Source organism: Eumetopias jubatus, unplaced genomic scaffold (assembly GCF_037043125.1).
Source record: "Eumetopias jubatus isolate StellerSeaLion01/CBP00866 unplaced genomic scaffold, mEumJub1_p1.0 scaffold_13, whole genome shotgun sequence".
Classification (NCBI taxonomy): Eukaryota; Metazoa; Chordata; class Mammalia; order Carnivora; family Otariidae; genus Eumetopias; species Eumetopias jubatus.
Window position 1 is genome coordinate 107,178,418 of NW_028274819.1, and position 11,796 is coordinate 107,190,213.

The following is an 11,796-nucleotide window of genomic DNA, read 5'->3' on the forward strand; positions in this document are numbered from 1 at the left end:
AAGTTAGGTCTTCCAAGTGGGAAAGTTCAAACAGGGGCCATTAAAGGCAGATTATTAATGGCCAGTGTCCTCAATGAGAGGCCTAAGGTCAAGATATTCAGTTATTAAAGGGCCTACATACACTTACAGCTTTTTTCTGGAAGCTGATTTGAAAGTTCTTTCATATTTTTTCAAGTATCAAATAGAAGAGAAAGCTTATGTTTAAAGTCTCTTAGGTAGTCTCAATGGTTTCAGAATTATCTGTGGGAAGCTCTGACTTAGCTGTACTGAGTTTGGTATATGTGTCCACCATTATTAAATTCAGGTCATGTTTTACGTCAAAACTTATGTTAAGCAGAGCCAAGTTACCTCACCTTTGGCCTGTCAAAGTGTTCTTCAGGTACACTTTGAGACACTTTGACTTATTTTCATAGCATTCATTCTCAACCCTCATCACAGAAATGCATAGGACCTTCAGCAATGCACAAACATTAGGAAAAAAAATTGATGTCTGGCAGATGGAGAGCTTCATAAATGGTGGATGGAAACTGTCTCTTCCCCTCTGTGTTCCCACCTGATTCTTTAACAGTACGACTGAGCTGAGAGTGTGCCAGGACTGGGTAAGTCACTTCTGTACGCATCAGCACGGTGCTCCTCCAGTGTATTAAATGGGATCTGTCCCATGACTGAGGGCACCAGGGATAAGCATTTAAGAGCTTTCAGGTGCTGTTCTGAGACTATCTTTCAGTTCCTGAACAGTGTGCCCCACTGTTGGAACACTTAGTGTTTCCTTAGGAACTCTCAGACATTAGCTGAGATTCCAGGTTGCCTTGCTGGGCTCTGCGGACGTTCTCAGGGAGTTTCATCTGAATACCATGCTTGGGTACCAAATTTGTGGCTTCCACAAACCAAAACTTATGATAAACTTCAATATGTTCCATCAACTCATTTAGTGAACAAAGCATTGCAGTCAAATGCCTGGCTGCAAAGAGGCTATCAGAGGTTTGCCCTTGGAGATTTTTCCCAAAAGCTCTTGTAAAAGATAGAACATGTTCGAAAACAACAATGGTAACAATGAAATCAAAGTGTGTTACTGCACTACAGAGCACAAATACCTGGACGGCCATAGCTATTCCATCTAGTATTTGTGTCACTATACTATCTAAACATAAAGCAAGTGCTCGTAGGAGGGCGCGAAAATTTCAAAAGCATCATTCCTGACCGTCTGCTGAGGATGGCCAATTTCCTTCTGTTCTTTGCCCCTTTCTTCACTGTTCTCAAAGAGGACAGAAATTAAATTGCCATGCTCTAAAAGCAGGTGTGATGAGTGACTGGAAACAACAACAACAACAACAACAACAACAACAACAACAAATTTTGTCAATTGTTTCTAATGCAATGCAACAGATATCCCATAACAGACCTTGCTTTTGCCAACCACATATTTAAGGCACAGGAAGAGCAGAGTATGTAGATAGCTTGGGAGTGTTTCTCTAAAAATCTACAGGCAACAACTTCAGCTTTGGAAGAAAATCCACCAGACACAATGTAAGCCTGGCTATGACAATAACCATGTTGAATCCCCACCTCTCAGTTACCATAGTGTGAAATGGCAAAGCTGAAATTTCTGCACCAGCTTCATAAGGTAGGAAGCCCACAGATTCCTCCCCCAGGTTATGGATTTGTCAACAAGCCTCGCCAACACAGGCAGGTGCTCTTCCTCTGCGATACCTACTACACGGTCAGTGATCATGGAAATCAAGGGAGGGTCTCTCACGTCCCTGAGGGTTTCTTCCCGAATGTAGCTCTCGCAGATGTCTAGCACCTGTGCCTGCTCTTCCCTGCTGGGGTCGCAGAGAGCTTCCTCAGCACCTCTTCACCTGAATCCCTCTGGCACCCCAGCAGGGCTGGAAAGCTATCAGGAGTAGATAACTTCTGGAATTTCATCAGCCTCATGTCCATCCAGAGGTAGGTAAGTTTTGGTTTCCCAGAAGAATCAAAATTCCAAATAAAGATTTTGAATATGCTTTGTTTTCCTTTTCTTCAAGGGTTAAAGGTAATGTCTTCATCCTCTTCTTGGCCCCTTTCTTCTGCACTGGGGTTCCAAGCATGGCTATTATTTCTTTCTGTTCCTGTTTAGAAGTTTCATAAGTTGTTTGTTTTTGTTTTGGTTTTTTTGGTTTTTTTGTTTGTTTGTTTCAGGGTCCTGATTTCATCTTCACCCATTTCTTTTATTCATTTTCCGTGTCTACTCTGTGAGTTGTTCGGATGTCTGATAAGAGCCAATACCTCTGATACTGCATTATCTTAAAGAACAGTCCTAGGGGAGCCTGGGTGACTCAGTCAGTTAAGTGACCTGACTTGATTTCGGCTCAGGTCATGTGAATCTCGGGTTGTGATACTGAGCCCCTCGTCGAGCTCTCCCCTCAGCAGGGAGTCTGCTTGAGATTCTCTCTCTCCCTCTGGCCTTCCCCCACCCTCTCTCTAAAACTAATAAATAAATCTTGAAGAACTGTCCAGAGGTCTCAAAGTGTTATATCATCTATAATGTTGATTTACTCGATCAGTCATTTTATCATCTAAGTTTGCTCTCGCTACAATTATCCACCCACTTCTGGCATCTGGCGGGGTTCTGCGGGAACCTGAGGAAGGGCAGGTCTGAATGCTCTTCCACACACAGATGGGGGTGGTACAGAAGTTGAACATCTTCCCTGCCCTTGGCCAGCCTGGCCCTCTCCTCCCCATGTCCTCAGAGCAGCCCGCTTGCCTGTCCTCAGCTCAGCAGGTACCTCAAGTGTAATGCTTTTATTCTCAGGAATTTGATTAGACAATCCAAAGAAACTGACTTTTTTCCCTCTTTAATGAGAGGGAAAAAAGCAAACTCTTGGGATTATGATAGTATCCGATCTCACAAGGACCTCTTGCTCTTAGACTGAGCTTTCCAGCAACGACACTGAAATGTAATACATAGTAATCCATTATTTAAATCAAGTATTATGTCAACACGAGCTCAACTGTGTCTCAGAACATTAACACAATTCAAAATTATCTCCACATCTGTCATTCTTTGCTAACAATAGCAAGTTGCCTCTTAGTTCTCCACCACCATCTAGGAATTAATTCACTAGAAACAGAACCCAAGGAGAATTTAAGAAGGCTAATGTCCTTCCCAGACCCATAGTAAGTTGCTACTTCAACAGTGACAAGCCAGGAACCCTCTTTAGCTGCACTGTACATGAGAGAGAGAGAAGCAGTCTGTGGAATTTACTGACCCAAAGACCTGGGCATACCTCTGTTATAACATTTATCACAGTCCTGAAGTTATTTACCTACAAACACAACTCCGTCGTTGGACAGCAAGGCCCTGGAAGGCAGGCATCATGTTTGATTTCTCTTCCTACTATCTAGAATAGATGCATCATAAATAAAAGCCTCATACATACTCACTTCCATTAAGAGCTTTTAGCCTCCTTCCAAAGTTGTGCCCACAGATGGATTTGAGTTATGCTTTTTCCCTGTCCTCTGGTTCATCTTTCTGTGGAGGTGATGATGAGGATCAAAATGCTCAAAGGAGGAAGCAGTCCCAGTAGTCAGAGGCAGAGCTCCCAAAGGCAAGGTGTGTGTGGGGTTATATCTGAAAAGTACTTCCTAACAAGTCCTTACCCCAAATTGCAAACTAGAGAAAGAGGGACAGGCAAGGAAGCTATCAGCGGAAAAGGGATAGGGAACAAATACTCAGTGAACAGCTACTATAATGTTTGCATTTGCAAACATGAGCCTACTTAATCCGTGGCACACCACTATGGGATAGAGAATTATCTCCATTTTATAGAAGAAGAAAATGAGAGGTTAAATAATTTGTTCAAGGGCACACAATGACTAAGTGCCGAAACCAGAATTCTAACCCAAGTCTGCCTGTCTGCAAAGCCTGCTCCTTCCATTAATCCAAGGTGCCTCTTTGGAAGACACTGAGTAGATAGCCACTGGACTTGTGGATATACCTTCCGTGGGCTGGGCCCGTGCAGCGGCGACCTTGTCTGGGTCCACTGAGCCCTAAAGCCAGAAGGTTCATGTCGTAGAAAGGGCAGGGCTGGTATGGTCTAGGCATTCCCTAGGACCCACAGAGTTAACTTGCTCTTTGCTGAGGTTGTGGCTGTTTTGTTTTCAATGAGCAGTGGGTGGGTGAGCTATAGTCCGTTCCATACAATGCACGGAGCTCCTATTTGTTTCTATACCAATAAAATGTGTTCGATGCTCTACACCAGGCCTTATATAATTAACATGTGTCTATTTGTAAGCCAATGGTTGAAAACTCACACAGAATTCACCTTCACTTCTTTCTTCCAGCCAGGGCTTTGGCTCTACCTGGGATGTCAAGTGGAACCACATGGGAGCCTGAGATTTCCTTCTTACACAGCCCATCCTCTCTAAAGATCTGGCAACAGAAGCTGTCCTTAGAAGATTTACAGCCTGGAGCTGGAGACCTGCCTACTCCCGGCTGGTTTCACATGAAGAACAAAAACCCCGAACACCACCTAACAGAGGGAATGGGATCCATGAGCTTTCGGAGGTAACTCGTGGAAGTGGCAGGCCTAGAGCTTGCTTTGCTACTACACCTCCGCTTACAAGAAGCCTCTCGACAATCTCATGAAGGTACTCAGTTCTTTTAAGCATTTTTTAACGTTGCCGTTCTGTGGGCTGCACAGTAATCATGGAGAGCAGAATTGGCACCAGTGAGTAGTAGCTATAAGAACAATTCCCATTGAACATAAGACCAAACTTCTAAATAACTATTGGTGAATGGGGAAGTAGTTGAACTGGAAGAGATCTGCAATTAAACTCTAGTAACTTCTAAAGTCAAAGTTACAATTCCATGATTTGAGATTTTCGAATGTAACCAGTTCCCTTGCAGGGCCTAAGGAGAGGGCGTATGGGAGAGCTAAGTTTTATTGAAATCTTCCAGTCTAGAGTGCTGTGACCTAGTAGTTCTCTTGGTGCAGAATCTTGTTATGTCCAGCATGGTCCTGAGCACCTGGCAAAAGGTCTGCAGGGCATCAGGATCCAAATAGGCTTCAAGGGAAACAGCTTCTGAGAGAAGGAGGTCAGTGAAGAATGGGTTACCTTGAACTCAGTCCTGATTCTCTAAATCAGAAAGACAAGCCCAACCCACAACCACTGCCCACAAATGGAACAAATCTCTGATGGCAGAATCACTGCTTATAAGCCCTTAAAGCCAGAGCTGAGGCTGACTTCAAAACAGAAGGTTGTAGAACAAAGACAGGGGTTGGGGGGAGGTTAGGAATGGGCAGGCAGCACGGTGAAGGTATGGAGCACGCCTGGTCTAGGCTGAATCTCCTGGGCCCTGGATTCCCACTGCAGGCCTGCATGCTGTGCCCACCTTGAAGCAGCAGACCCACTCAACACCAGAGATGATGACCATCTCCACTTTGACTTTGCTAGGGGTCAGTCCTACTGCAAAGGTGCAAATACCTGATCAGATTCTCTTCCTGCCTCTTCCTCCCCATCTCCTAGGCTCCACTAACATCAGTGTGGGAAACTATGTCACACTTCGTAGAAGGCTTTCAACGTCTAAAGGCCAAGTCTACTTTCCCCGTCACTTGATTTCTGTCTCCTTTTTGATTTACCATGACACGATGGCATTCATTCTGTCTGACCTGCAGAAACAGCAGGATGCTTTATAAAAGGCACTGGCTTTGGGATCTGGCAAATCTGGGTCTGGAATCTGTCCCTGCCACTTAACCAACCATGCAACCATGGATTTATTTCTTAAGCTCTCTGAAACTCAACCTCAATTTGTTCATCTGTGAAATGGGAATCATAATAACTCCCTGAAAGGAAGGCCACAGAATTGGGATCAGTGAGGATTCCAGAGTGAGAGTTATAGGAGATACCCGGAGATGTTCAATAAATGTTCACTCTCTGTCTCTTTCTTCCTTCAGTGCCCCCTTAGACTACACCGTGTCCTTTAAGAAGCCAGATTCTCTCTCTGACAGGGTGTGACACTTTAAAAATAGAATACATTTTCAATGATGGTGATGTGATCTATATAAAATAAAGCACCTCCTGCCAACTAAATAGAGGAGAGCATGTACTCATTCCTGTTCTAATTTAATCTGTCTGAGTGCCTGGAGGTTTTTGCAAGCGAGGTAAATATTGTTTTCGCTCTGACCTTGGTGCAGCATTCCCATTGAATTTGTCTCAATTTGTCCTTTTGATGCCAGGCTGATGCCTTTCTAATAGATTGAAAGCACTTTGTTGAGAACAGAGATTAGTGAGATCTAATAATCAGTAAATACCTGTCTACCCTGGACAATCAGAAAGTGGGATGTTCTGGGTAACTTACTGTTCTGCCTAATAAAGAGCGCATATGTACGAATTACCCATTTTCAAAGAATGGAACCCATCGAGACAGGAGACCAGCATGGAACACGAAGAGATATTTGGTGATTTGGGAGCCCCCTTGGAGGCTGGTGGGGACACGGAGCTCACGGAGAGGAGGTAACAACTCAGCAGCAGAAGAGAGTGAGCAGAGCCGTGCTCCCACGCGCTCTGGGTATTTTTCTAAAGCATCTTCGATTCTGATGTATTTACTTTTGCTTGTTTCTTCTTCACGAAGATTTAGAGAAAACATTTGTTCTAGGCTTTCCTCCATGAAATTAAAAAGAAAAAAGGATTTGCTGTTAATGCTTAATTGGACAATTCAGTGAAAAACAACTGTTCACGTCCAGTGGGCTGCTGATGAATGGGTCAGTACGGGTCAGACCTTCCCACCCTCTGGCCCCATGTGGACAGATTCAGGTATTCAGGAACAAAAGTGCCTGCCCTGATTTCCAGATAACTTATTTTCCTTAGAAGTCATTTTTTTCTTTTTTCTTTTAAAGCAAATGTGTATTCATTGTAAAACATTTTAAAAAATACAGCCAAGAGAAACAAGAAAAAGAACAGTATCTGTCATTTACCATTTGGAGATGACTATTAATACTTTGAGAGTTTTTTTTAGGCATAAATAAAGATATGCGTTTAAAAAATAGGTTCATGAAATATAAACTGCAATGGTATCTACTTTTTTGCCTCTCAAAAAATATGTCACAATCATCTTTCTATGTTAATATTCTTCCTCAGCATACATTTGATTTTTTAAAAACATTTTATTTACTTATTTGAGAGGAGAGAGGGAGAGAGCACAAACAGGGAAAGTGGGGGAGGGAAAGGGAGAAGCAGACTACCCACTGAGCAGGGAGCAGGAGAAGGGGTCGATCCCAAGACCCTGAGATCATGACCTGAGCTGAAGGCAGACGCTTAACCAACTGTCACCCCGGCGCCCCTCCACATACATTTTAATGAATGCAAAGAATTCCATGTATCATAAACCATAGTTTATTCTGAAATCTAGCAACACCCTCATAAGCAACACTATTGTCTAAAAAGGGGGGAACCCGCTCTATAAATCTTTGCTTACATCCAAATTTATTCCCACTGAATCATTTCTTTGGAGTGGAATTGAAGGACCAAAGTCATTCAAAAAAAAAAACAACTTATATTATCACCAAACTGTTTTTCAAAGATTTGAACCAAAGGGTAGACTCCACTGACTATATACTGTCATTTATATGCTGGCTCCCAAGAAAATTGTGACATTCTTGATGTCAGGGATGGTGTCATTCATCTTTTCACCCAACATCTTTATGTTTTTGGACATTAAGTCACTGAAGTATTTGTTGAATGAATGATGTGATGATTCATTGTTTAAACAAATGTATAGCATAAGTTTGTATAACGTCTCTGGGGCTCAGTTTTCTCTTTTGCAAAATGAGAATTTTAGGTTATATGCTAACATTCTGTGATTTCACATCTCTTGTATGAAAAGCAATGACCTAGATACCTTAGAGGAGATTAGCGATATACAAAATCCATAACCATAGTTATCAGACCTGTAAGCATATATATTTCATATGTAAGCCAATTATAATTATATAGAAACATACAAAGATGTTCTAAATATTCAGGGAGAATAAGGCTAGATGACATGACAGGATATTCCAGGAAGATGATGCTCAGCTAAGCATAGATCACCAGCTTTCTATCTGGAAAAAAAAAAAAAAAAAAGTATTTTCCCCATTCTGGATTTTGTGTTTTATTGGTATCTAAAAAACAGGAGGTAGCGTTATCTTGAGATTCAATTTCCTTAGGTAATTTCACCCAGGACAAGCAAGCTTATCCTACTAGATTTTAGGAACATTTCAATCACTTTTAAATTACCCAAGATAAGATTCTATCTGTTGACTTTCACACTCCTAGACCTCTTGGTTCATTGGCAGTAAATGTCTGTAGACCTCTCTAAACTATCCATGTAGCCATCATGCCTACCTTCTATTAACACTTCCTTCTCCAGGCCTCCCTACTTTACAGAAATATTTGGCTCCCACCATCACTCAATTAATTACTTACATAATTTGTGGTTATTTATTGAAAATCTATAATGTGCCTTTTTATCTATTAGGAGGAAATGAGGCAATGTGGTATACACTACAATGACAAGCCTAAACATGATCTGCCAAACACAAGGAGGAAGAAAGCACCTCCCTCTGGGAGCTAGGGGAAGTCTCACAGAAGAGGATTCTTGAAGATGATACTGGAAATGATTCTGGAAGAATGAGCTCAAGCTTGCTTGGTGGAGAGAACTGTGCAGATGACAGTAGAGAATAAGATTCAAGCAGAGATAAATCACAGAAAGTCACAGAAAGAGAACAGAGGATGGTTGTCCATCAGTCTCCCCCAACTCATGGCTCTTTCCACGCCACCCCCACAGTTCACCTCATAGGGTCATCTGGGGATCTTCCAGTCATCCCAGTTCAGTCACCTCTGACCACCTGCTTCATCTCAAATGCCTCCATTCTCCTCTGGGCAGACCCTACCAGATCCAGCCTCTGTGGCACTAGGTCATTTACTCTCAAAGTGGTAGCCACTTTACTCTTTGGGTTTAAGAATGTCTCTCTTCCTGGAAAAGAGACATTTCTATAGCAGTGTGAATACCCTCAGAGAATTCCTTCCAGGTTCCGAAGCCATGTTTCTAAATGTGTGTCTTTGTCTGGCTTTGGTAATCAGGACAATGCTGCCCTCACAAAATAAGTTCGGAAGTGTTCACTCTTTTTTAATTTTTGGAGAAGTTTGAGAAGGATTAGAATTAATTATTTTTTTAGTGTTTGGTAGAATTCACCAGTGAAGCTGTCTGGTCCTGGGCTTTTCTTTGTTGTGTTGTTTTTGATTCTTGATTCCATCTCCTTATTATTGATCTGCTCAAGTTTTCTATTTTTTTTTTTTTCATTATTCTTTGTAGGTTGTGTGTTTCTAGGAAGGTATCCATTTCTTTGAGGCTGTTCAAAGTGTTGGTACATAATTGTTCATAAGTAGTCTCATCATTTTTATTTCTGGGCATCAGTTTTTGTTTTTTATTTTTAAAGATTTTATTTATTTGAGAGAGAGAGAGAATGAGAGATAGAGAGCACGAGAGGGAAGAGGGTCAGAGGGAGAAGCAGACTCCCCGCTGAGCAGGGAGCCCGATGCGGGACTCGATCCCGGGACTCCAGGATCATGACCTGAGCCGAAGGCAGTCGCTTAACCAACTGAGCCACCCAGGTGCCCTGGGCATCAGTTTTAATGTCACTTCTTTCATTCTTGAACTTCCATCTTCTTTTTTCTTTGTTATTCTAGACAAACATTTGTCAATTTTGTTTATCTTTTCAAAAACCAACTCTTAGTTTTGTTGATTTTTCCACTGTTTTTTATATTATTTATGCTCTAATCTTTAATTTTCTTTCCTTCTGCCAAAATTAGGGTTAGTTTGTTCTTTTTTTCTTTGAGCTGTAAAGTTTGTTGTGTACTTGAGATCTTTCTTCCTTTTTTTAATGCAGGCATTTGTCACTCTAAATGTCCCACTTAGTTCTACCTTAGCTCCATCCTATAAATTTCAGTATGTTGTGTTTTCATTTTCATTTGTCTCAAGATATTTTCTGTTTTCCTTTTTTGATTTCTTCCTCGACCTAAAGGTTGTTCAAGAGTGTGTTGCTTAATTTCCACCTATTTGTAGATTTTCTAATTTTTCTTCTGTTATTGATACTGTCATTCTGTCTTCCGCAGAAAAGATACCTGGTATGATTTCAACCATGCTAAATCTGTTAAGATTTTTTGTAGCCTAACATGACCTATTCTAGAGACCATCCCATGTGCACCTTTTCTGCTGCTGTTAGGTGGAATGTTCTATATGTGCCTACTAGGCCCATTTGATCTACTATTTCCTTATAGGTAGTCGATCTGATATTCTAGCCGTTGTTTCAAGTGGGATACTGAATTCTACTATTATTATATTGACGTCTATTTCTCTCTACAGTTCTGTCCGTTTGCTATATATATGTAAGTGCTCTGATGTTGGGTACACCATCACCCTCTTCTGTGCCACTCCTCCATGCTAAGGCCCCAAAGAATGAGTAATATTGTACTTTCCTTTTCGTGGTTTGTTTAAAATATGTTTAAATGTCCTACTATCCTTTACTTATCAGCAAGTTGGAGAAAATGAGCATGGAATAAAAGTCCGGGGTAAGGGAGGAAGTTGAAAGGAAGAACAAAGGAATTATCTACACCTATAAAACATGTACAGAAAGCTGAGAAGTGCTGTTTATGCACTTGGGTATATAAAGAGGGTGGGGGTAGGGGACCAGGGGGACACACAGCCTTGCTAAAGCTGCAGGAGTTTGGAAGGGAAAGAAAGACATAAAACTCTAAATCTCTGCATTAAAAGAAATCTTAATCGTCACAAAATACAACATTACTCATTGCAAGAGAAACACTATCTGGCCCTTTGTATAAGTGTTCCCTGCCTAGAATCTCTCCCGGAATTCTGGGCGGGCGGGGAGGAGGGGGGGTGTGAAACCAAACTGAAGAAGTTTTTGTTCTTCCTTGAAGATTTATTGAAAGGCTCCTACCTGAGAGGGAAGATGAGAAGAGGAGGAACTTGAGATAAAAATGCATGCTCTGAAGCAGTGACATTTAGCAAAGTGATTAGGCAGTGACATTAAATAAGCTCCCAGGCCATTTCCAAATGATTTCTATGGGCACCTGTGCTGCTCAGGAAGGCCAGGTTTGAGGTGGGAAAAAAAACTCTTAATTAAAACCTGAGGGTACTTGCAATAGAAAGTTCAGGAAAGAATTGTTGATTTTTTCATCAGTATGACTTTTTCTTAGTTAAAAACGATTCCTTCTTACCCTAAGGAGCATAATGAAGGCAAACTATTTGGCCAGAGTAAGTGGAAGGTGTGGATGGGAGGAGGCCATTAATGATGTTTCCTAGAATGAAATCATCTTCCTCTGACTCTTGCCTCTGCCCAGGCAGACGGGTCAGAGTGAGTGCTATGATTTTATCACAGCAACATAATTCAAATCCCTCTTTGACTGTCCAAAATCATTGTCCAGAAAACGAATGGTATCTGTAAGATGCAGCCAGAGTGAAAGCTCCCTAGCAAGTCATACGTGCTTAGTCAAAATCCCATATACCCCTTCTTTATCATCACCACTGTCTTTTTGCATCTGCTTCTTGCTGCTGGCTGCTGGCTGACTTCTCTGGTCCCCAGCTGGGTTCTATCCAGGACCCTGGATATGTTCTTGCTTCTCATCCCCTGGCTCTTATATTACTTTGGGAGGAAGAGTCTCTGCCCATCTTCAACATAAGACTTTCAAGGCAGCTCTAAACATCCAAATCCAGTTGGCAAATATGTGGCAAGTTTTTATGGGTCTAGTATGAAG

General features: G+C 41.8%; 1 pseudogene; it reads right to left on the reverse strand.

Annotated features, from left to right (window-relative positions):
- Positions 1-211: 211 nt before the first annotated feature.
- On the reverse strand, positions 212-2,685 carry LOC114211236 (52 kDa repressor of the inhibitor of the protein kinase-like; annotated as a pseudogene).
- Positions 2,686-11,796: the final 9,111 nt, after the last annotated feature.